Below are 27,362 nucleotides of genomic sequence, written 5' to 3' on the forward strand. Positions count from 1 at the left end.
CAGAGTGGATATAAGTAAACCTGTAGTTAAGTGCGGTACTCGTTACATCACCAGTGAACAGCTGCAGGTGCTGGACTGATGTTCTGGCGCCTGTTTCTATCAGTGGAAAAATAATCCACAGATGAATGAGTGATGACTGATTGTTAGTTTAAGGTCTGAAGACTTGATGTGTGTTTATAGTCTCTTCAGAGAAAAGCACCTTTCTGGTTGTGCTCAGACCAAAGCTCATCAGTCAGTGAATGGAGCACCTCTGGGCGCAGCGGGACCCCCTGAGTGCAGACTGTGACACAAGCAGTCATCGGTATCCTCCCCCTGACTTTTAAATGTTACAATAGTCTTTAACTCTTCCCCTGCGCCGCTCTGCTGCGCTGCGTCATGATGCACCGCTCTCTCATCTGAATGCTAATTTGCTATTTAAAAATCCTCCCTTTCGCGCAGGGGGGGAGGTGGGGGGGGGGGGGCGGCTGTGGATGAATTTGCTAGAACTCACAGATGTAGAGAGCATCAAACCCGGCCCTCTCTTTCTCCCCGCAGCTCTGAAGGCCGCTTAATTAACCTCCAGGCCGGCGGAGTGGGCGGGCAGGTTTCCTGGCAGCGCATGGCCACAGGCGGCGGACCCATGTTCTCAGATTTAAATGCGCATCTCATTTCCACGGTGCTGAACACGCACAGGCAGGCGGCCCCTCTTTAGCGGAGAGAGAAAGGAAACGGGGGGTGGGGGGGGGGGGGCAGTGTTGCAACCCCAATTCTCCTCCTAAATCCAGCATCTAATCCCCTGAGATGGCCTCTGAGGGGGGCGGATCCTCCCGAGTCACTTTTGGGGAGTTAAATGCTTTGGAAAGATCCTTTTGTTTGCGCCACGCACACGGCGGCTCTTCTGAGGCAGCTCAAATGGAAAGTGACTGGCCTTTAATTGGAGTGGTCTGTGAGCAGTTGTCATATGGAAATATTTGAATAGAGATCGTGTGCAGCACTTCACCCAAATCCACTGGCGGTGCTGAGGGTTTGAGGGCAGCGGTGAGACCCGGGGATTAGATAAATGGACTCAATCAGCCAATTAACACTTTAACCGGCCCCGGGAACATGCTGGTTAACATTTGAAAGGAGCTGAAGGCCTGGTCCACTTGTGCAGCCACCTTTTTGTCACAGTGGTTAATAACAGATGTGTCATAATACTGTGGGATTACACGGAGAGGAGGAGGTAATCTTGTTAGGTTAAGATTACTGCTGTGATCCGCGGGTTGTTTGAGTTTTGGCCCCAAATGAAGCGTTTTGTGAGGGCGTGCGCGCGCGCTCTGTTTTTAAATATAAAATGATAAAGAATAGAATATTTGGAGAAGTGTCACTTGTTCCATTTAGTTTCATTTCTCATTGGAGATGATTTGGTATCAGCTCGCGCGGGCTGACAAGGTTACACGCTGCATTTGTTTGAGTTTGGCATCTCTAATCATGGCGCTTCCAATTGTGTGATTTATGTTCACCGTCCAAATGCGGGCTATGATTAGGGGCCTGGTGGCGAGTGCAGTTTGGATGTGTGTGGTAGGCGAACAGGGGGAGTAAATGGGCGTTTTATTTATCACCGGTGCCACAGCCCCCCGGAGCGGAAGAGCGCCCTCCCAAATTGAAATATAGCGGAGTTTACTCTCCTGATTAGGGCTCTCTCTCCGCCGCGCTCAGCCTCAAGGCTATCATCAAACTGAGAACAGCAGCGCGCTGACACCTAATTGCGTCTGGATTAATGTGGCCTGGACTGACAGCGAAGCTTCCCTCCACACCAGCCACACTCACTTTCCCGCTTCTGTAAAGACCATGAATCTGAAGAAAACTCACGCGCTTTTAAATCAAACAAAGCGCCGGTTATTTCTTGGATGTATTTGCATGTATAATGGAGTAATGCTGATGCGGGTCTGACTCTTTATGCAGTATCACATGTTTTAGGGTCAGTACATAAGTCATGGGTGCTGGTTTTTCCTTATGATGGACACCCTCATATGTCACCCATGTATTTCCAAATAATACAAGTCTGTAGGGAATAAACACGTCACCTATCACAGTATCAAACTGATGGGTTTTTAAAGGTAGTTTTCTTTCTGAAAATGCAAAATTTATTTTATTATAATGTCATATAATCACTGGTTGCATCCTATAAGTCAACTGTTTCCAGCAGCTCAGCAATCGATCACAATCTTTAAGCCCAAAAGTCAATGTGAAACTGGAAAATACATTATTTAAATATTTAAAAGAAAAACACACAAAGTTTTTAAACTGTATAAAAGTATAGAAATGACTCATGAGGCACTGAGAGGAGAGTTAGCCGCAGGGACACAACAGGGCTTAGAGTGATGATTGCTGTACAGATGTGGCCATTGAATATTATTGATTATTAAAGATTCTTGGTCACAAACCGAAGTTGTTTGACTGAACCAGGCGACACAAACTCTCCAGAAACATCTGATAAAAATGACTAAAAATTTTCCCCTTTATTCGACATGTCTGACAATCATTTCTCAGTTTACACCCCATGAGGAAACGTGTCCTCTGCGTTAGATCAAACCTTAGAGCAGGTGAAGTCAACTCAAACTCAGACCTAATGTCAGGCTTATTGACAAACTGGATTCATATGGAAACAGGGATAACGTGATCAATGAAAAGGTGATAACCGTCAGATGTTGACCGACCAAAATTAAACCTGATTGAAACAAACAAACTGAAAAGAAACTGAGAAATAAACAAATTAAAAGAAAGAAAGGAGGATTTGTGTGTGTTGATGATCCAGTAACTGCTGAGGTCAACGGTTTAAATGATGAATGGATGGATGATTTTTCTGTTCATGAGATTAAAATAACATTTTTTTATCAATTTAAAATTTCAGCACAAACAATAATGAACTAAAGTAAATGAAGCTGATGTTAAACTTACTTTATTCAAGCGTCCACTATCTCTTCACTTCCAGGTGTCAAACACGGGAATCTAAGTTCACACTACAAGTCCAACTCACTGGTTCCCGGTTGTCCTTGTTCTCCTGGTTTGGAGGGAGAGGGCTTTTGCAGACAGGTGGGTGGGTGTGGTTAATGGGACGACAGGTGATGTGCAGGCAGGTACTTGTGATTTAACAAGGGCCTTGAAATGAAATAGATGTTTTGGTCAAATGTTTCACAGAGAAGCCGACGTCCTCAACACCAGCAGCTTCGCGTTGAGGTTGTTGTGGTCGTAGTTTTGGCATCAGTCATCTATCGGCCTCTCTTACGGCTCCTTCATCATCGCCTTCGCATCATTCCTCCGATCACATGGCGTAGAAATCATCTGTTTACCGTGTACAACACTGATGCAAGACTGAGATTCCCTCACATGGAGCCTGTAAAGACTCAGTATCAAACTGTTTTAGAGAATAAAATGTCAGAATATATTTTCTAAATCTCGTCATCGTTGACCCAGAACATCAGGTGACATCTTCAACTCGCTAGTTCTTCAACCTCTGGTCCAAAACACAAAGAGAAGAAGCAAATCTTCACATTCGAAAAGACATACATATCAATAATCAGATCAAAAACCACACGGCTGACGTTGGTCTGTATTTGTCTTGTCAACAAACCCCGGGAAAATCCTCAAACTAAGATTTTGCAGGTCAAAATGTGTCACTTCCTGTCAAAGAACTGGGAACTGTGGTTTTTAACAAACTCAGTTCTGTAGTGAGTTTCCAGCAGCTGGATGACGTGATTGACTGACAGTGAACGATAGCGTGCTAATGTTAATGCTAATGGAAGAACACCCAGTTGCTGGAATAACCTCGGACGTCTTCAAAAACAAAATCTCATCAGACCCGATCGGATCCTGACAGTCAGAGCTGGAGGCCACACCGTCCGTTCCATTCTTGTGGACACGATATCTCAGTAACACCTTGACTGCACTTCTTCAAATTTGGCGCTAACGTTCACTTGGACTCAAGGATGAACTGATTAAATTTTGGTGGCTAAAGGTCAAAGGTCAAGATCATGGTGAACCCCACAAAAACATGATTTCGGCCTCGTGAACGCGATATTTCAAGAACCCCTCGAGGGAATCCCTTCAAATTTGGCGCAAACATTCTCTTGGACTCGAGGATGAACTGATTAGACTTTGGTTGTCAAAGGTCAAAAGTCAAGGTCAACTTCACAAACTTGTCTCAGGCCCTCCTGGACCTCACTTGTTCCTCGTGTCATGGACTCTATTCCTGACCCTGAATCTACCTGTTTTTCCATTTCTTTCTGTTTTGTTTTGTCCTGTTTCACTTTTATTGTACTTTGTCTTGGCTTGTCGCCTCGTGAACGCAATATCTGGAGATCAGTGTTTTGGAGGAGGCGTTCAACCATGAGGCAGTAACTCTAGTTTCTTTTGTGAACTTGTTAATGGAAATCGATTTGTTTGCTTCAATAATAATCATCTTTAAAAAAGAAAACAACAAACAAACAAACAAACAGTGGAGCTCTATGGCCCAGAGGAACATACACAGACAACACGTGTTCGGATCAACTCGCTGTTGGTTTTGCTCTTTTCATGGTTCACTGTTGACAATAAGGAAAAATAATATAGACTTCAGCTTTAAATTTCAACCCACTGGACTATTTTTCTCTCCGAGCACCAGAGGCTCATGGGAAGTTAAGCTCCCATTACCTGTAAATGCAAAAGGTAAAGTTGTGTTGTGGAAAAAAAGTGACCCCTCCTCCCTAGAGGCGCAAGAACCCCTTAACCTGAACGAATATGTGTGTGTGTGTGTGTGTGTGCATGTGCATGTATGTGCCTGCGTGCGTGCGTGCGTGTGTGCGTGTGAGGCACCGCCCGCCCCGCCAGGCCGGCCGGCCCTGGAGGCGCTCACCTGAGCGTTACCGTACAAACCCTCCATAAAGCTCCGGCAGGCTGTGACCTTTGCTATAATTCATCACAGGGCGCGGTGACAGCGGGGCCCTTCACAGGCCGATAATTTGATTACTATAACATCTGTAACATCAATAATGTCCGATGAGATTGTTTTGCGCAACCAAACATGCAGAGGCCATAAAGGATTGTTGTGGCGGGAAGGGAGAGGGAGGGGAGAGGAGGGAGAGGGATGTCATGACATTTAACCGCGTGCAGTCAGAGAGGAGGGTGATGCTCCTGCTGCTGCTGCTGCTGCTGCTGCTGCTGCTGATGATGATGATGATGATGATGGTGATTTATAGGCTAAAATGTTTTGGGATCACCTTTACGCACATGGTTTAGATGACGCAGGGGAACTGACACCTTTCCCGCCACACACACACACACACGCACGCACGCACGCACACGCACTTACACTGACACTGAGCACGAGACAGTCGTTGTGTTATCTGAACTCAGCAATCAGATCAGCAAAAAGCAAAATGACTGCGCACGGGCTCGGTGGCCTCATTACGCACGCGTTCATGTTCCTGCAGAGATGTGCGCGTTAATCTGTGCGTGAGAGAGAGAGAGAGAGAGAGAGAGAGAGAGAGAGAGAGAGAGAGAGAGATAGGTTGTGGGATATAAATGTTTTGCTTAACCAGAGGAAACACTGTGCCCGCTAACCGATCGTCGAATCCATTAAGCTAATTTATTAAATGCAATTTGCCGTGTGTCATTGAGCTGAGTAATGCTGGGGAGAGCTGAGAGCGGGGCGACAAAGGGCCACTGGGCGGGACAGCGGGGACACGCGGCCCTGACACGCGGAATTAGAGAGGAATTAAGAGACTCATTGAAGAGGTGGTTCCAGGATAAACAGAGCAGCCACTCACACAGACAGACAGAGGGACAGACGCAGAGGCCTCGGAGCGCCCCCCCCCCCCCACCTCCCCACCACCCCCTGGATTTCTACTCCCCTTTTTTCCTCAAGGTGCTTTGATTATTGAATTTCCATGTTCAATAAAGTCTATATTTAGCTGTGATCCGGCCGGTATCCCCTCCGGCAGCATGCATGATTAGCACTTTTCTCTGGAAGCTAATATGCTTGAGGTTGTTTTCCCCACGCAGCCAGCATTAAATCATCTTCCACTGTGTGTTTTGCAATCCTCTTTGTTCTGCTCTGCAGGTTCCTTCCCCCCTTGCTCCCACTATGAGGCGTTTAAAGCCCCCCCCCCCCCACACCCACACCCCCACCCTGCAACACAAGCTTCACATTCTTCTTCTCTTTATTCTACTTTTCTTTGATTCCTCTTCCAAGTGCACAGCAGTGATTTGTCCTCACTAGTCGCATCTGTTAATGTTACATTACAAGACTGATGTTTCATCATTTTCACCATTACACTGTTCATGGTAACGAATGTAAAAAAGAAAAAAAAAGAAAAAGAAAAGAAAAGAAACGCGCTCCAATTCCCACACAGAAAGAAAGAAAGAAAAAATCCCACGCGCCCATGGTTATTAGCCCGGGCAATTTATTTTGTGTATGTCAGAAAACAAGAAGAGCAGAAAAAAAAAGAATATATAGGCTTTCTTTTCCATTACCAAACATTACAACCTTATTTCCATCACTGCACCGTTAAGTAATTTGCGGAGAAAAAAGCCAACACAGTCTGGCGGCATTCTGGGTGCGTGTGTTTAAACCCATTACTTTGCCTTTTAATCAAACGGCGCGCTGGTGTCAAAACGCACTATTTTCTCCATGCATCTCGCCCCCCCCCCCCCCCCCCCCCGGTTCCAGTTCACCGGGTGACCTTGAAAATGTTTGCTCTCCTGAACGTCGTCTCCCCCCTCTCTCTCTCCCTCTCTCTCCCTCTCTCTCTCTCTCCCTCCCTGCAGCTTTCCACGGGCTCCCCACCACCTCTCATCCATCCCGGGGAGAGAGCATGCACGCGGCTGCAAGTCATACAGGGGCGCAGTAATCGCTTCAGAGATGGTGATAATGACACCGATGTGATGGGTGTGAGGGTGGGGAGATGACCCCCCTGCAGGCTGCATGGTCACGACGGGAGAAAAACAACCACTAATGTCAACAACAACAACAAAAAAAAGAAAAATCTATTACACTTCCGGAAAAGGCGCGAACGGTTGTTTGTTCTTGGAACTTTAACATGATGGATAACTTTCATTTCTGTCATTTAGATTCATATCAGCTTTAAAGAGGCCTGTGGTTCGGTTTGTCCTCCCCTGATCACCCGCGCTAACACGACACACCTCACCTGTCAGCGCCGGAAGAAGAAGAAGAAGAAGAAGAAGAGGGGGGGGGGGACACAGCAGGTTACACAGCAGGGTGTTGTTGTGTAAATCCCGATTAGGCCAAAGAATCAAGCTCCTAAATTAATATTAGTGCGTAATTGTGTTACTGTCACCGCATCAGGCTCAGATAATAGACTATTGCTTCAATTACACCGCTGATCAACTGCTTTAACCCGCAGGTGCAAAAGGTGTGAGGTGCGCATGGCCAGCACGTGACGTAGGCTACCTGTGTGTGTGTGTGTGTGTGTGTGTGTGGTGTGTGTGTGTGTGTGTGTGTGTGTGAGAGAGAGAGAGAGGGAGAGAGAGGGAGGGAGGGCATCTGAGTGTGAATGTAACAACATTGGGCCGTATGATTTATCGCAATGGGAACGCAGCTCCAGTTTTTTGGTGCCTGGCCTGTCCCAACGCATTTCGCTCCAGCCATCAGCTATGATTAAACACCTGCTGTTGCGGGGGAACAAAGCGCACTAATCCAATATGTATTTCTGACATCTTAAATATCACCCAATCCCCTGACATCACGGGCCGCTTTTTCCGCGGGATGGAATTCTAAAACATATTTTTCTAATTTATGGACGGACTATAAATCAAAATTAAGCCGGCGGACAACGAAATATACATCAGTGGAATAAAAAAAAAAAAAAAAGAGAGAGAGAGAGAGAGAGAAAGAAAAAACAAAAAGTGTGGATGAAGGAGGCTCTCACAGCCCTCGTGCCCTTGTATTCTCTCTCTGACACGCGCGCTTCGTGCAGTAAAAAAAAAATCCCGCCTCTGATTCTGTGGTTTCCTCAGTTTATCTTGGAGGTTTTCGGCAGCAGCAGAAACCGCCGCACCTGCTCGGTGCTAAAGAGCCTTTTCAGCCATTTGAAAAACCCTCAAATGTTCATTTAGCTCTACAAATCGAATCAGGACTAGTGATAAGTCATTCATTCGCGCCTTTTAAACGTGCTCTCAGTCGATTAGACACAATTTAAAAGCTAAACCGGACAGGGACCTGTGGGGCCTCCTCCTTGATTGGTCTCTAGCCTGTACACAATGTGTGCACCGCGGGGACCTGGCAGTGATGCTGCGGGGGGGGGGGGGGGGGGGGGGGGGGGGGGGGTAAAACTTTATTTTACAAATGAAAGATTTTACACACAGAACTGTAGTTTCTGTTTAAATCACGTCGGTTAAAGTTTTTACATGATGAGCTCATGAAACACCTTCAGTAACATACACGTTAAAACGAGGCTCCTACACATCAGTGCATCTCTAGTAACAATCCAACAATTCAACAGGAAGTAAAATGACACTGACTAATATTTTAAAAGCCATTTCTTCAGTTCATTTTTCATCACCAAATGATTCAGCAAACAGAGATGTGCAGATTAAACCATTAATTAACATTGAAATCTGTGTTTTTTTTATACAGTAATGTCACATCTCTGACAGAACAGCTTCTTCTCGTCTCATATTTAGGTGTTTGTTTGTCTTTCTCATACAAAAAAAGTATCCAGATGTTTCACTTAAGTAAAACCAGTGTCCAGGGTGACGTCTCATATCTTATTCTGTGTCTGAGCGAGATATTCACTTTCTGAACATTAATTACAGCAAAAAGCAGCAAATCCTCGTGTTTGTGACGCTGCAGTCAGAGAGTAAGAATAGTGGCAGATTCATTTCCTGTCATTTGATTATTCAACCTTCGTTTCAGTCCTAATGCCGTCAACTAAACAAGTGATACCTAGCTCCTGTGTGTGTGTGTGTGTGTGTGTGTGTGTGTGTGTGTGTGTGTGTGTGTGTGTCTTTCTACTCACTTTATTTCAAATGTCAACATCGCTGTGGAGTTTCATGTTTAGGGAAAGATAACTTTCTCCTATTTCTTCAAAGTTGCAGTGTTTCAGGAAGTGCTGCTGCATCTGCCCCCCCCCCCCCCCCCCCCCCCCCCCCCAACCTCCACCCTCAGGCCACTGTCCCCCCACCCCCCCTCGTTGAGGTGGTGACGCTCATTGTATGTGACTCCTCAATTTCGCTGCTTCCCCGCATTTACAGCACATTTCTGCCGCTGTGTCGCGGCGCCATGAACTCTCTGGACAACCGGTGTTTGCACCAGGTAATGGATTGTTTTTTTTTTCATCCCCTGGACCTCAGTGCTGATGTGCTGAGAAGCCATTTCTAGCACAGACCACCCCCCCCCCCCCCCGCACCCCCCAGCCCACCCCTCAACGTAAAAGAGCAAACATTATTGTATTTGTTCATTTTCTTGCAGCAGGAATTCCCGCCCTTTGTACTGTCCTAAGTGGCATTGTGTAGAAATTAGTCCCAGTGCAGTGTTGATTCTATCACAACAATGATCCATTACAGGATAACTGAAAAACTAACCCACATAATTGTTTATAGTGGCCTTAATTAATGCACTAATGACTGCATTTCATGCCTCTTAATGAAAATAAAGTATATTTTCGAGCATATAAAGTTTGTGGCCAATAGGGCGGGTAATTGTCATAATGTCTTCTTATTGATATTTATGTAAATAAGCAAGTTTCTCTAATCACGGCGTTTGAATCAGGTGAAAACGTGGTGGATTCATTACAACACGCATGTGGAGAATCAATGCAGCATTAATTTTTAGGAGCACGGACAGCGCACTCAAGGCTCAGGACGTATCGGCCAATTTGCATCTAAAACGACTCTGTCAAACATGTTTTGGTAATGCGTTTATGAGTGTTATTCAGGCATTAGCGCTGTGGGTAAAGAGCGATATTAAAGTGGATTATTTTCCCCTCCTAACACACACCGCAGTTAAACAGTCTGGACTGGAGGAGTGTCGTTAAGTGGCTGCGCTGAAGTTAAGGAGTGTAACTCTGAGGAAGAGGAGGGCAGCTCAACATAACAAGAGCAAATGAAGACTTTTTTTTTTTAACATAACAGTGTTGCTGGATGTGAGCTGGGCTTTCAGGCTTTGCAGCAGGAGCCAATAGCAGCAAGAAAACCCAGCAGGTGATCTGTTTTCCCGCCTCTGAGTGATTGTAAAAGGGGGTGGTGGTGGGAGGGAACAGGTGGCAGCAATTAAGAGAAGAGTGAAAAATGCAGACATTCCTATCCATTCAGCGACTTTTATGTCAGACAGCACAATTTAACGGCGACGTCAGTGTCCAGGAAATGAATGTTTGCTTTAACGATCATTTTCATCTCCCTGACAAATTGGTATCTTTCGCCTAAACGTGTCTTCCACGGCTGCCACTTACGTCTCCCGGGAGGCACGTTCTTGTTTTTCATTTTTCACCAACGCCGCCTCTTTCTTTCTCCCTTTCTCTCTCTCTCTCTTTCTATCTCTCTCTTCCTCATAAAGCTCCTAATGCTGAATTACTGGAAGTCTTCTTCGTCTTCAGCGTCTCCTCAAGGACAGATGAGATAAAGCTGATGACGGATAATGTCACTAAGATACAGATGAAATGACTTCCTCCTCCACCAACAGTTCAATGCAACCTGCACATGAATGCATCAGTAAAGATAATCCACTCATATAACCTATGAAACCTTTTCAGCCTCAGAGTACTTGTACTTGTACTTGTACTTTAAATACACTTAGCCATTAATATACTGAGAGATTTGACTTAGATGAACTCTTTAATGCAGGATCAACCACTGAGCTTAAGTGTAACTTTTAGGGCCTTGTAATGTATTTGAGTATTTTCATTTTTAATGCTGCTGCACTACGTTTCAGAGTAAAGCTTTGTACTTTACCACAGTTACCTGACAGCAGTACTACTAGATACTTAAAGATTTATTTTACACATTGACCTATGATGACCTTTAAACTACCTGACAGTCCCACTACAACAGTAAAATACTATTACACATTCATGCATCAGTAATAATAATAATAATATACTGTATACCCATTCTGCATTGTTAGTACTTTTACTTTTGAGTACTTTATGCTACTAATACTTAAGTACTTTTCAATGCAGGACTGCAGTATTGCTCTTTTATGCTGAAGTAACAAATGAAAAATATATTTTCAGGTGTAATAATTCATTTTACTACAGTTATTTGACCTATAAGTAAAATCTATTTGACAGAGGTGGAAAGTAACTCAACTACTGTACTTGTACAGTTTGAAGCACATTCACTGCAGCACGTTACACTACAGAGTCAAATATTAAACTCACAACATTTACAGCAATAGTCATTAGATTTTATATACTTATACTAAATCATATTAAAGTTCCTAATGGTCTAAAGTAGTAAAAATAAAAACTAGTGATAACATTCAAATGCTGCTTACACATGATAATAATATAATAGTAATCAAATATTATGACATAGAACATTTTTACTGATAATTCTTCTAATGCTTTGATTTATTTAACATTTTGAATGCACATCATTTACTTATAGTGGAGTATTTTTAAATTGTGGTAATGCTGCTTCTACTCCACCGAAGGATCTGAATCCTTCTTCCACTGCTGTGTTTTTATATATAAATATACTATATAATATATTTTTGACATTTCATGATGCATAAAAGTCCAGTTGTAAAACACCCTGTGTTCACATGCACAACTGTAACTGCCTCCATCTTAAATCGCACGCCCACCACACAAACTGTAAGCTACATACATGAATTTGTGTGCAAGAGAAATGAGAAGTGCGGAGGGAGATGATTTTTCATTTTGTGTCTCGCTTCAGCTCTGCCCCCTTCTACCGAGGATCCAATCAATCTGCCAGCTATTAAGTTTGTTAATTGATAATGCATACTAATTAGGCTGTGCGCAGTTACTTTGGAGACTCTGAGGAGGTAATTGTAGGCACAAGTCCAAATGGAGTTTAAAACAGTCTGTGCCAGGTAAAAATTCATTAGGCGGATAGATTGGAGAAGACGAGGAGAGGGAGGAGGTGTGGAGCAGAACAGGTGGAGGGGGGGGGGGGGTGAGGATGGGGGTCAATGCTAATGCCAGTCTATGGAGAAATTTCCCACTGTGATCCAATCATTGTTTCTTTGCCGTGCGGCTTTCCACTTATGGAAAGAATTTGTTGTTGTTCTGTAAACTTCTCCGCTCGGCTGCGAGGTCAAAAGACAAAAAAAAAACCCGAGTTGAGTTTTCTATTCTGCTTGAGTGGAACTTATTTGATCTTTTCAAACAACTACAAATATGTAATTCATCTTTCTTTCTTTTCTTTTTCTTTTTCTTCTAAACGCCACACATCAGGCCGTGGTTTTCTACAACCACCTCCACCGCCGCCTCCTTCACTTTGTTGGCCTGAGGCGCGTGTGATTGACATGCGTTTAACATAATGAGACCTATCTCCGGGATCTCCGCGTGACGCCTGTGAATCAAAGGCCCCGCCTGCTAATTGAGACGGTTGTGGTGTGTTTACTGTCCCCCTTTTCGGTGTCAGCCTGACGACCCTTTGAACTGTCTTGTCAGTCTCCTCGACAAATGAATGTGTCCCTCACTGTGAGAGGCATGTCTGGGGATCATGTCAAAAGCATGTTTTACAGCTCGCCTCAGTGTCTTTGTCACTGAGACGGAGTGACAGAGATACACTGTGTGTAGGAGTGGAAATAGATTTGGCTTAGAAGTGTCTTCAAATCCCTTCAGGAGCGCAGAGATTGCAGATGGGAATTGTGCTACAGTGGACGAGAGAGTTGCAGATTGTTATGTTGTAACTGGATTGAAATATTTCCAGCTTGTGTCTCGTGCAGCGGCGGGTTACAGTGTTTTTTCTGTCAGACTCTTGTCTTTGTTTTTTTTTGTTTTTTTTCTCCATTTCATTGTTGTTGTTTTTTTTTTGCAGCTGACAAAGTGAATTAGTGATTGTGTTGCTGTAATATGAAAAAGCGGGACAATTTTTACCATCTGAAACTCAATGAAGAGAGACTGTAAACTCTACAAATTGCTTTGATGTTGATCGTTGTCACATTATTTATCCAGCAATATCCTCAGCTTTAGATATCGCCGGCCCTCTGTTGTTGAATTAATAATAATTTATAGTGAGAGATTTCACTTGCAATGTGAGCTTATCCTTCACTCTTTTCCTCCTCCTCCTCCTCCTCTCCTGGTCACTTGTTAAATAATCTCTCTCTTTCTCTCCCAGTCTCACTCTCTGTCTCTCAGTTTTTGTTTGTTTCCCGCTCGCCTCGTGGGACACCCAGAGACAGACAGCCTTGCCAGATTCATTTTCTGATCAAAGCTGTTTGATTTGGTCAATTTTGCCACATTGGAGACGTTCTCTATTACTGAGATAAATAGCCTCGGGCTAACTGTCAACGAAAACTTGTAAGCTAATAAATTATTCCAATTTCTTCCAGCTGGATTTCTCTTGGGAGTCAGCCTCTAGGAAATACACTTTTTGATTAGTAAATTTCTGCCCGCTCGTGTGTGTGTGTGTGTGTGTGTGTGTGTGTGTGTGTGTGTGTGTGTCTGTTTGGGTGTGCGAGCGTGCGCGTGTGAGTATGTCTGGACATTCGGAGGTGTCGTTTTTGATTAGCGGGCAGGCTGCTGGAGTGGAAGGCGGCAGAGGGGGCTGTCAGTAGAAGGAGGCCTCTAATGCATTATGCATTGACAAGGCTTTGGATCCTGCCACCTTCGCCGGCACGCCTGGGAGAGGAGGCTGAGTCGAGCTCACCTGAGGGGCCTCCGCTCCGCTCCGCTCTCCCCTCCCTGCTCCTCAGTCCTCGCTCGCCCCCTTGGAGAGGAAACTTTGACAGAAGCCGGCCCCCGCCGTCTTCAACACTGATCCCCTCGGACAACCCCCCCACCCCACCCCACCCCAGGTGTGCTCTCTCCCTCTCTCCCTCTCTCTCCTCTCTCTCTCCGTCTCTGACACACACACAAACATGCACGTTCAAGACAAACACACACACACTTAGACTTTCTTTTTCCGCTCTTGGCCTGGAAATGGGCCGATGGGCAGAGAAAGTGTGTCATCAGCAGAAACGGACAGAGTGAGAGGACATGACTGATAGGCTGGAGGGGAAAATTGATCGGCTCCACGTCTCCCAGCCAGGCGGTCTGTCCTCCTTCCATCGCTCCGTCCCTCCTCCTCCTCCTCCTCCTCCTCCCCCCTCTTCCTCCCCCTGGCCTGTCTCTCCACTCAACTAGCCCTGGTGACTCAATAAGGCTCAGCATGCTCCACGTCTCCAGCCCTGCTCGGCTGGGTTTAGGCCGGAGCAGATAAATAGGTGTGCGTGTGTGTACGAGCACCAAAGCCACACACACCATTCATCAACCTACCAAAACTGTCCCTAGATGATTACCTCTTCCAAGCTTCCCAAAACCGGGGGGGGGGGGGGGGGGGGAGATAGAAGGGGGAGATGGTAAATGAAACTTTTGAGGGGTCAGTGGTTTTGTACTTTGGCTATTCATCTTCTCTCTCACCTCGCAGGGCTGCCGAGCGGCAGGAGTGCTGCTGGGTAATTACCTCTCAGCGTGCCGCACTGCTTCATTATGTCCTGCAACTCCAATCCACTGAAACATTTGTAATTTAGTCTGGGAAGCTTCGCACAGGCCATGCTGAGAGGAGGATGGTTGTGTGTATATGCTCTGCGTGTGTGTGTGTGTGTGTGTGTGTGTGTGCAAGAGCGGCCGTGTGTGTGTTGGCCTCAGAGGGTAATATGTGTATGCATATTATTGGTTGGGATCATTTCTATCTCTACCAAGCCCATTTAGGAAATGAATCGAAATTTAATTCATCAGTTGCAGAGATTGCCCATTATTTTCAATGAGTATTGTTTTTCAAATCAGGGATTGGCTTTGGATTTGCTCGCCCTGGTTGGACGCAGTGTACATGATGCATACAGAAATACACTTTCTGCTGAACACTGTGCTATTTTGACATGCTCTGCGAGGAAATTGACCAAAGCCTGACATGCCTTCTTCATGCTTGGCTTCAGCGGAATAGTAAAGAGTCTGGAAACGGAGTTGGACTGGAACAACTACGTCTCCAAGTTCCACGTCTCTCCTGACATGACCTTTATCTAATCTCCTTCGGTGTCAAACTCTCGGCCCGTTGACGTCATGCCGAGCTGGAGTCACCCGCTTTTGTCATGTGACAACACACTCGTAACGTCCAAGCCCCCACGGGCCTGTTGTCCACGCAAGGACGAGGCCCGGTCCCTCAGATGTGGACTCAGATGACAGGACGGATGGATGAACAGGCCTTTGTTTTGACAGAGCCGCTGGGACTGAGGTTACAGTCCCCGGCAAGGCGTGTTGTCTGATATTCTACAGAAAAACACAGTGCTGTCACTCACAGGACTTCCTGTATGACACCTGTGCTACCTCTTACTTAACACACCTTGAAGCCCACTCACGTGTACAGATGAAGCATGTTTCTTTTTAATGTGCTAATGTTAACTTTATGTAGACATCTCCATTGTCAAATAATGCCTGTAATTCAGTCATTCTTCAGAGGATGAGCTCAATGTTACTCTGTATTTTTTATTGTCAATAAATGACAAAAAAATATATAAATCTTAAAAAAAAAAAAAACAAGAAGTCAATAAATAGTTGTTTCATTATTTAAAAAAGGTTCAGCAATTCCACTAAAACACCTGGGCTCGTGGTTTTTACTCTTAAACAAGAGGAAAATTTGTTGGGGACTATTTCCAGCGGCGGATTAATCTACCTTTGGTTTTCTTGTGGATATTTCCAGTGTGTGTGTGTGTGTGTGTGTGTGTGTGTGTGTGTGTGTGTGTGTGTGTGTGTGTGTGTGTGTGTGTGTGTGTGTGTGTGTGTGTGTGTGTGTGTGTGTGTGTGTGTGTGGGAATGAGTCACAATAAAATGAGTGTGCCCAGCTTCACGGTGATGAAGGAACATGTCACCCAGAGCAACAGTGTGTCTCACTGAAGTGTTTTTAGTGGAAAGCGATGGAGCTCCATGGCAATACAGTAGTTGTTAATAGTCACAATTCGTTGTCGGTTGTCTGTGTTTTCATGGGATTTGTGTGGTTGTGTGTGTTTGTGGTGATGAAGGAGCAACAGTGTGTCTCGCTGATGTGTTTTTAATAGTTTTTTGGAATAAGATATATCAGACTTTGACTGCTTTTTGCCTTTTCATGGGATTTGTTGACAGTAAGAAAAATATAAAACGTCACCAGCCTCATCACATACAGACTAGAATTTGTTGTGTTTACAAGAAAAGAGGGTTTAATACGTCCTCTGAGCAGCGCTACGTCTTCAGGGCAGATTGGAGGCTACAGCGAGTCGCTATCGGAAAGTGACGAGACAGACCGGGGCTAGCTGGTTAGCAGAGTTAACATTATTGTTGCTTTCCACCTCTGGAGACAGCTGTTGGTGAGTAAAGGAATGAAGTTTGATGCTGAACTCGCAACGTTTCTTCTAGACTTGTAAGTCAACAGCTGTTAATGCTAACGCTAGCTACTGTATGTAGCAACAGCAACATTTACAAGTAGCTCCTTTCAGGATAAGTTCAGCAGTTGTCTGTGTTGAATATACTTACAAAGCTAACAGCTTAAAACAGTCGCTACAGTTCAGACTCAGATAAACACGTTTTCCGGACTGTGCATGAAGGTCATTCTGGTGCATGTGTAACCAACAGCCTTCAGGTTTCCAGCACATACATTTCTGAAGTTCTGCTGGAACAAAACTTGATTCATATTCCACAACTAGGCCACCAAATATTCTCCTGACATTAAACATTACGCAAATACACGTCAGTACGACTATAGTTATTTATGTTATTTGTTGTGTAACGCACATACAGGTGTAAAGTACATACAAGTATAAAATCTGAAAAGAACTTTCTTTAACAGTAATGTATTTGAGCTTCAGTCATTGCTTCTACATTTAGAATAAACAGTTTTCTGTTTCTTACAGCATCATTAACTCTCATGTGACTTTTTATACTTGTAAATGACACGTCCTCGTCCTCCTGACCGCGTCCCACGGCAACGATTGTCACAATCTCATCCCTAAAACCAGTCCATGCTCATGTCCTCTCACCTTTGCCTCCATTCACACTTTTTAAAAGCCCCGTGTCATTCCTCTCTGTCTCCTGCTGCTTCCACTTCCTCTCTCTCCTGCCCTCTCATTGTCGTCGGAGAGCAGCCTCTAACGAAGCAGCTCCCAGACACGTCCCTATTACAGACCGTTGGCCTCTAATCCGCTAATCAGAAAACTCATTTTTCCCTTATCCATGAACTCCCAGCAGCCCGCGAGCACACGCACACATTATGCTTGTTCACTTGTATGTTTACACACACACACACACACACACACACACACACACACACACACACACACAACAGTCTTCCTGTAAGAGGTGGGGCCTTACTGTAGAGGAAGAAGAACACCCCCCCTCCCTCCCTCCTACCTCTGCTCACCCCCCCCCAGTGGAGAGGAGAGAGTGTAGGGAGGGCAGGAGCAGCCAGCTGGGTTGTAGGAGTAATAAAGAAGGAGAATCAATAGGGCATGCAATGGAGCCAAGGTGCTGCCATTCATCACGCCGCCTCCCTGACTCCCATCATTCATCATGCTCAATGAGGCAGCAAATAGGAAAATGACTATTTGTATCAAACACATCTGCACTCATCCACCAAGGTATTTTATTCCCATTAACTCTCAGAGTAAAATACGCACAGGGTTGTTGTTTTTTTCCCCTCCTTCCACTGATTTCTGTGTGTTTGAGTGTGTGTCGTCTTTGTGTTGCACGTGTCTCTCTGTTTGCAGAGAACGGTGGTGAAAAATTTCTCGGGCAAAGAACATATTTATGGTGGAGTTAGCTTTTCTTTTTTTTTTTTTTTTTTTTTGCAGACAAATATTTTTATGATTCCAACCACACCCTCATCCCCACCCACGTCACCCGCCCTCCCCTCCCAGGTCTCACACCCACCTCTCCCATCATCCTTTATGTGCTGTCATTGGCGGCTTTTCATGGATGTCTTCATTCTTGAACACCAACAACAAACGCAGGCGGTTTCTATTTGCCTTTTGGGTTTACAGTCCTGTAATAAATCTCTGCGGTTGACTCTAAGTGTGGCTTGTATTATTCCAGAGCGGCTTATTCACGCCTGTGCTCTATAAATTACCCGTGCCAGGTAAGATGGAGGTGCAGCTCGGCAGCTAAAGGCTGGATGGGATGCAAATGTCGAGGACTATCATCATTATAGTGTAATACCCCATGAAATGGCGGGATCATTACAGTCTATGGCAGAATCATTATTGTCTATGAGCTTTATGAGGTTCGGGGCGAATGGCAGAGAAGAGCGGCTATATGGGAAAATAGGCCGGCGTGCGTGCGTGCGTGCGCGTACGTACGCTCGCACTCACGCTCGTGCCTCCTCTTCAAGGCTCTGTGATCCAGCCCCTCAACCTTTACATTAAACTAGTGCTGTTTGTTTTGAGGCTGCTCCCCTGGTGGCAACCCCATCACATCATTATGGGCCTACAATTTTAATTGGATCTGTCAAATTCTAATTAATGTGGATGATCCTCAAATCACAAAACATAAACAACCAGATTCTCATTAAAATGAAAATAATACAATCTGAGTTTTGAGAGGCTATTTTTTCCCTACATCAGCAGGGAGGCTGGCTGGTGGATAGCAGCACCTGAACATAGACAACTGGATTTGTTTCACTTTGAAAACTCAATTTTTGTTTATCCAGACCACGTGATATTTAACTCATTTCATAAAACTTTTACAGTGAAGTGCTCGTCCTCACACTGACCAGTCAAACAGCTTTGAGTCGCCACATTAGAGCAGGTAAAAAAACAAGCTGCATATTTAAATTTAAATCAAATCCAACGGAGGTCGCTGCTCGCAACCTTCAGATGTTGTTCGCTGGGATTCCCACCTCGTCTTCCTTGGGGTCCATCTTCAAATAAAACACATACAATCAACAATATTTGCACATACACAACAGTATAGTTACCATTGCATGAAGATCATACATATAGAAAACATTAAAATAGAACAACATAAATAGGTTCACAGGAAAAGAAATCAGTAACAATCTAAATATTGTAATCACATGCTCTTACTAACCAGTGCTAGGACTGAGGAAGTGTTAGCAGTGTGTTAATCAGCTGTATTTTGTCTGTATTTAACAGATGAGCTCATGATACTGTGAGTTTACTCAATGGGTTTATTACTTTTAACAAAGAAAACAATTATGAATCTCCACTGTGCACCAGGGCCAGTGATAAATCCTGCGAAAAGAACCAGAACCAACTCCATGTCTCGTCACCCTCTGACTTCCCCGTCCTGTCCCGGTCTCTCTCCTCTGAACCCGTTCATTCATACTGAAGATCTAAATCTTTAAAAACGGGCCACAAATATATAGTTTAATTTTATAAAGAGACTCTGTAATTTCCTCAAACATCTGGGCACTGTGGCTTTCAGCAAACATTACTCCAACAGCAGGAAATGCTGCATTTGGTTTGGGCCTATTTTCAGTGGCGGATTAATACACATTTGATCCCGTAGTATTTAAAGCAGCAGATTGGTGTATGTGGTTTAAAATAAAATACTGTGCCCATCTTCATTGTAATGAGGGAAAATCTCTGGTAACATAAACAATTCATTTTCATTTTCACTTTTTTCATGGGAATATTGATTATTACCAGATTTCTATATTAAACGTGATGATTGACAGAATGAGAAATAACAAATCCAATTCAAACAATAGCTCTAATTATGCAGGAAAAGTAAACTAAACGCACTAAAAGCATCAAATACCTGCACTTAGTGCACAAATGAGAGGGATGCCCTGAGTCACCTGATCTTCACCAGCGTTTATTAAGCTTATTAAAGGTGTGAAATGAAACGGTGTCTAAATGAATGTGTGTACAGTTGTTCCAGTTCTGGGTATGTTATTATTATCTCTGCCTATGACAAACAACTAAAAAAGCAATCACTCAGCCGACAGTTCTCACTAACCTCTGCGTCGCTGCAGCTTAAATGAGCCTGAAATGGCGTCTGAACATCTTTCAATTTCATCTAACAGCGCTTTTTTGTTTCCTTAACCCAGACAAAAACTTACATTCTCCCCGGCTCCAGACTGGGAACATAAAGTTCTATCAAAAAACCTTTTGCACTTTTCCCCTTCTTCTCCCTTTTCTCTTCCAAATCTCCTCCATTTGGCCGGCTGCCTGTGCCCCACTTTTCCTGCGGGTCCCCCTCGGGGAGCAGCCAGCAAAGTCACAGACTGCAGGAACAGACCTTTCAAATTCATAAAATTCATAGGATTTTTCACAAATGAATGAACACAATTTTCTACCAATTTCCTCATTATGCAAATATGCAAAATATCGCATTTAGGCCAATTAGGGCTCCACACAGTTCCAAATTTAACCGTTTAAGCCATAATTGCAGAAACTATCAAATAATTACCGCCACTAATTGTGAATATTTGTGACAGATACAACAAATTCTCACACAAATTACATTTTATTCAAGGAGCCACCGAATGCCACTGCAACAATTTTTTTGGCAAAGTCTAATTTAACTTACATAATAAAGTGAATTGAGAGCTTGTTATCAAATTTGAACAATTCATAAGGCTGTAATGTGGAATGATGAAGTAAATTGGTCCGAGATCCACACAATATTTTACTGATCTCCTTCGCTGGCGTTTCTATTTGTGGGGAAACGTCTCCCACTATTACTGTAGGTGTCACCGAGTCTTTCAGAGAGTGATAGAAGCTGATAGGAGGTGATGGGCTCTCATCACCACGTCTCACTCCTTCTGCTGTGAAGCTGATTTTTTAGAAATACCATTTAATAACAATATAATAAAGCATTTATGTGACAAAGCCTTTCTTTCTTCTTTTTCTTTTCTCTTTTTTTTCCCCCCTCCCTCCCTATCCGATAATAAACTGCAGGGAGAGGCGGGTGCTGCATTCAGGGAAGGTCATCTTTGGACACGGACATCTATTCTACCCCTAATACTAGACACAGGCATTTATAACTGTCTTGCTGGTGACCCGTTAGCGGATTATGGATGTCCCCCTCGGGCAGTGATTTGTTTAATCCGTGGAAATGGTCCTGGTGCTATGTAAACAAGCCAAGTGCGGAATGAAGGCGGCCATCCAAGCGTGGCGGGGAGGCCCTATTTGTCAGGGACCCTTGATAAAATACGAGGACGGCGTTGGGGATGTGATGTCTTCATTTTACACAGAGGGCAAAAAAGACTATTCCAGCGAATTTAACCACAAGAGGGATTTTTTATCTCATTGTGAGAGAAATGAAGTTGTACTCAGTCAGCAGATGGCATGGAAGTATTTTCAAGTTAATTGCCTGGTTAGAATATTTTTAGATTAAATCCAGCAAAGATAATTACTTAACAATCAAAGAGGAAATTGAATGATTTTCTGTTTGTACTTTCTAAACAGTGACTAAAGTGAGTTTATTTACCTTATTCATTTCAGTCTTTTAGCCTTTTTTTTATTATTTCCTACAAAAACGTGCCTTATTTGTTAGAATTTTTTTTATTGCTGAAATCTCCTGTTGTTTTGATAGAGCTGATAAAGGAATAGTTCAACATTTTGAGGATTATTTATTTACTTTCTCACTGATGCAACTCTGTCTCCTGGAAATTACATTTGAAGCAAATACATTTGGAAGTTTTCTTATTTTCTAATAATATAATGAGGAAATATTGTTAATTTACATTTTTGGCAAGTTGCAAATATGTTGATACGGAACATATCAGGACAACGTTCACATACAATATGTTTGTTTTCCACCAAAACAGACGATGTTGCAGCACAATATCCATTTGTAGTGATTACAACATTATTAATCTCTTATAGACGCTCACTGCGCCGACAGGGAAAGATCCTGATCTGGTTTAATACACAAACAGTTCACAGCGACTTCAGACGCAGCCTGTTTATTTACATTCAACCAAAACCACCATCTTTCTGTAACCTTGACCAAAGTGTTGCTGTTGTCTAAAAACCAAAAACCAAAAAATGTTCCCTCTGACTGTAAGCCAGCCATTTCACTACAACCTACAGTCAGCAAGCAGTTAGCTTAGCTTAGCATAAAGGCTGGAAACAGCTAGCCGGATGTTGTTTTAGGGCAAGCGGCAGCTTCTGTGGCAGAAAAATGAAGAACAAAAAGCTGCAGTTCCTCTAATGGCCACTAGAGTCTGTCTCCAACAGTGAGTCGATCCCCGTAGAAAAAAAACTGTTTTGGTCTCTAGAGCTAATTTCGTCCTTCATGACACCTGTTTATATAACTCACCTGTTCACATTTTATTAAGATACATACATCAAAGTCTCAGCTCCACACATGCTCCACCTCTTTGCCCATTTTTGGATTAGCCAGGAGTTAGGAGGCGGAGTCAGGCACTGCCAAGATGGCGACAGCAGAGCAGCTCACTCTGAGCTCCAAAATCGCTCTTGACTTCACTGAGGCTATGTCCGTCTTCATTCAGAGACAGGCTAGCTGTGTCCCCTTGTTTCCAACCCTCATGCTAAGCTAAGCTAATCGCTAAATCCTTTTATTTAAGCCGCAGGCCTGAGAGTGATGACAATCTTTTCAACTATCTCTCTGCATGAAAGCATGTTTTTTTTTTTTTAAATGTCAAACTATTCCTTTAAATCCACCTTAACAGTTGGAGGTTGTTCAAGTTGCAGCCATGTTTCAAAGAGTTTCAATGAGAATCTTTTATGACACACAGAAAAATAAATTCCTACATGTTTGTATTAATATCCAGGACCTTGCGTCCCCGTTCACTTTCATGTTAGACATTCAGATCAGATTAGTAAGTTACACTCAAGATATGTTTCCTGTGCTCCAGTGCAGAGTGTGTTTATTCCTCAAAAAGTCATTGTTTTATGGCCCCATCATCCTTTTCAGATACACACACACACACACACACACACACACACACACACAACACACACGCGGCTGCAGCGTTTCACCCTCATGGAGAATGATTTTGGGAGTGAATAGAGATGAAGGAGGGGATATTAAGTCACTCTATATAACATCCAGGACACAATGCCGTAGTGATTGATGGGGGACAAAGTGGGAACAGCAGGACAGGGGAGGGAGGGAGAGAGGGAGGGGAGGGTAGAGTGGGGGGGGGGATCCTTGGAGACAGCAGTGGGGAGTAAATATGGGCGAGGGAGAAAAAGGAGAGGATCTGAACAGAGAAAAACACATTTTGGACGGACCAGGCAGAGTTTGGAGTCTATTTGTATGAGTAATCAGCCGCCCATCTACCACCTAACACACACACACACACACACACACACACACACACACACCCTGCCCCCTCTCTCTCTCTCTCTCTCTCTCTCTCTCTCTCTCTCTCTCTCTCTCTCTCTCTCTCTCTCTCTCTCTCTCTCTCTCTCTCTGTCAGCCGTGTTTACTCACTGATTTTCTCAACAAGACAGCCATTGACACTGGATGGATGGGGCTAATCCGACACAGAGAGGAACAGCTCTGCCGGGGTTACAGGTCTGAGATAGAGCGCCCTCGACACACTCCCCTCACCTAATCTTCCGGCAAATATTTATCACTATCAATTTAGTCTGACTCCGTGACATTAAAATACCTCGTATAGATAACCTCTCGCTGGAGGATCGATCGGCGGGCTGCTGCCGGCCCCGTCCAGCTCTGTCTCTCCCCCCGTAGCGGACCAGAGGATCAGATGGAGAAGGTCACTTATAGTGGCACATCACACCTGATACCAAACAGGTCATCCGTGCTGCTGCTGCTGCTGCTGCTGCTGCTGCTGCTGCTGCTGTGCCCAGGGAGGCCTTATGCATTTTAATACCCCAAAAACAGGGTCAGGAAGCCAGTGGTGTCCCCTGAGAAGAGGGGGGCACCCAGGGGCCTCCTGGCAGCAAAGTGAGGAACTGCTTAATTTCACTAGAGACAGAGAAAGAGTTCAATAATCAGGTTGCACCGTCATCACACAGTTCACAGTTACAGTCGACCATCTAATGCTTCATTTCTGCGACTTTATATTCATTTTTCTCTTCGTTTAGCACCTTTTTAAACTCCCCTTTTTTTCTCAGCACAGACCCAGCTACAAGTCTGACTCATCACTTTGTCAGTTTAATAAAATATAAAACCAGCGGGAAGCAAGGGAAGGAAAAACCTGAAAAATCACACTGAAATATTCCGATCTTTAGTGATACTCACTCAAAATCTCAATATAGAAAGATTCAAGTTTGTAAACAAATATTGATTCACTAATTATACAGATAATTACAGTAGAAAGGTGTAAGAAATAAATCACAGTGTATTTATGTTTCTGTGGCCTTTTCATTGAAAGTCCATAAATATTAATCTCTCAATTTTAAAAAGTTAAGGTTTGAATAAGTTTGTATTGTTATAAATAAAAGATGTTGAGGGTATTCATGGATGAAGTGGTTTTACATAGAAAACATATGAGGATTTTATAAAATAACAATAGTTAGCTCCACTGTGACCAACTACAACATTAAAATGCTGCTTACATGTTAATGCAGCTAATTTTAATCCAATAACATCTAATAGTGTAACACTCACAGGAATACTTACTTTGTTTTGCTGATAATACTTTTATTCTTTTACCTTTTTCACAATACTCATTCATCTGTCTGTTACTTTCTCTGATTTTCTTTTCTGTTTTACTGAATCTGGTTTAATGTGTCTGTCCTGAACTGAAAACTAAAACTTAAATGTTTTTCTCTTGCAGACACCGTGTCCCTGAGTCTGGATGATCCACAGTTGTTGGAGCTACTTTCTTATTGGGTTTGTGTATGAACCAGACTAACTGCGTCTACAGGTAAGTTTACATGTTGTTTTTAAAATATAACTTTTCAATCCTGTGAGCGCCACAAACAAAATGATATGTACTTCCACTATTCAGAGATGAATATCTATAAACCCGGGCAAAGAAAAGTAAAACTACCTGCACGGATAGATACTGCCAGAGGTCAGAGAGAGAATATAGAAATAGCCTATTTTTTACTTGTTATTTGAGTGAACTGGCTCTTTAAGGTGTGTGTGCTAAAAGCTGCCTTGGGTCCAGGAAATGGAAGCAGATAAATATCCAATAATAAAACACTTGTCATTAGTCAGAGACGTTATTTTCCAACTTTATTACAATTCAGAGGAAATCACATAAAGCTTCTGAGAGAGAGAGAGAGAGAGAGAGAGAGAGAGAGAGAGTGTGTGTGTGTGTGTGTGTGTGTGTGTGTGTGTGTCTCATCTGCACTATGAGAGTATACCAGCTGATTTCCTCGCCTTCTCCTCCTCCTCAACCTCCTCCTCCTCCGTCCTCTTCCTCTCGCCTCGCGCTAATTGACCACCGGCGTTCATACACACATTTCTCACTAATTTCACATTTGCTATTCCAGCAGTGGCCGAGGCACGTCTCGAGGAATACATCTCGCCCTCACTGCTGCACAGTCCATCAACGACCCCCCCCCCCCCCCCACCCCGGTTATAAATTAGCTGTTTTGTTTGATAATCAAATCCCTGCGATTCAGCTTTGGTCTCTCTCTCTCTCTCTCTCTAACACACACGCACACACACACCCACTATTACACACACACACACGCGCGCGCGCAGATGCTTTACGCTATTTCTGATGGAGAAAATTGCCAAAGTGAATTGATAGGCTATCTGATTTTTACGATTAGGCTACAACTATTACACACACACACACACACACACACACACACACACACACACACACACACACACACCACACGCGCGAGCGCATGCTTGCCCATATACAATCACCTGCACACACACACGTATATAAAAAAACTACAAGTGCACATGGACACACACGCGCGTGCACACGCACACACACACACACAGTCAAGGCGGTGCATTAGAAAACTCCAAAGTCATCCAGTTTGCTCTAATCATTACAATTAGTCGTGAATTATCACCGGACTCTGACAGACGTTCCTTGTAACTCTCTTTTATTTCCACCCCGCGCTAATCAGCGGCTCTCATTACAAACGCTGATTAAACTGCAAATTACCCAGCAGCGGCCCCGTCCGCGCGACCAGCGCCTCGCTCAATATCAATTAAGTGGAGCAGCCCGTCTGTAGTCTCACGGCGCTTCCAAATGCTTGATAGTGCCAGTTATTAGTTTGGAAAACTCGGAAAATACCAATAATCAACGGCCATGAAGCTGCAGGGGGAAAGAGCCCAGGGTTTTCCCGCCTCTCAGATGCAATCACACGAGCTGTGCCTACAGGATTTCTCTGCTGCTGCTGCTGCTGCTGCTCCCATCATGCATGCAGGCCCCGGAAACCTCCATCATGCTTTATTCAAGTCTGCTGCTGCACAGAAAAATATATTGGACAAGCTCATATCTTCAACGTTGGAGTAATATATATATATTATATATATATATATATATATATATATTGATAATGACTTGCATTAATGTGTAGCAAATCTGAAATCTAACATCATTAGATTGTTCCGGCTGCAGATAGAATGAACTGGTTTCTACCCTCTTATGTTAACCTATTTAGTCTTGGTATAATATAAATTAATAGCAACTCATTTAAATTATTTAAAGGGAATCCTGCTCCTGCGTGTTTCTGTAATAAAATGGCTGTCAGTGCTCAGCAGGAGAAAGATCAGCTGATACACAAAAGAAATATTTATATTTAAATTTAAAAATGAAAAGTATTGTCAGCAAAATGCATTTAAAATAAAAGTATTCAATGAGAAGAAAATGGGGTTATATTATCATAAAGTGGATTATTACTGGATTATTCTGATGCATTTGCATAATGTTTAAAATGAATTTTAATGTTATAGCTGATGGAGGTCATTCTAACTTCGGTACATATTGTTTGGTAGTTTAACAATGATTAGCATTTTATGAGCTCATCACTGGCTCGTGCACAAATCTGCAAAGTAACTTAATCAGTGGATGGTTTTAGGTTATTAACAGTTGCATTTAGTTTATTTTGAGAGTGTACAAGAACGTGACTTGGACAATAAGCAGACATGTAGTTAACTGGAGGGTTAAACTGGCTCCAATTTTAATATTAAGCAAGTTGCTTATCAACCCGTTTTACTATGGAAATGAATGGAAATAACAGACAGGCAGTCTCAGGGTATGTGGTCAGCATTAATGTAAAGTTCACAATATGGACTTTTAAAACTCTCTCTAAACAGCTTGAAAACACTCATATTCTGTAATTTTGATTATTAAAGTGTCACTTAACCACAGCATGTTACATTCCTCCA

General features: G+C 43.5%; 1 protein-coding gene across 1 annotated transcript in view; it reads left to right on the forward strand.

Moving 5' to 3' along the window:
* Window positions 1–7,189, forward strand: part of ap3b1a (adaptor related protein complex 3 subunit beta 1a) — a 71,227-nt gene extending 64,038 nt beyond the window's left edge. Inside the window, exon 28 of the transcript XR_008830308.1 lies at window positions 6,766–7,189. The gene's annotated coding sequence lies outside the window, so the exon portion shown is untranslated. The remainder of the gene's footprint in view (window positions 1–6,765) is intronic.
* The last annotated feature ends 20,173 nt before the right edge of the window (window positions 7,190–27,362 follow it).

This window comes from Seriola aureovittata, chromosome 18 (assembly GCF_021018895.1).
Source record: "Seriola aureovittata isolate HTS-2021-v1 ecotype China chromosome 18, ASM2101889v1, whole genome shotgun sequence".
Taxonomy (NCBI): Eukaryota; Metazoa; Chordata; class Actinopteri; order Carangiformes; family Carangidae; genus Seriola; species Seriola aureovittata.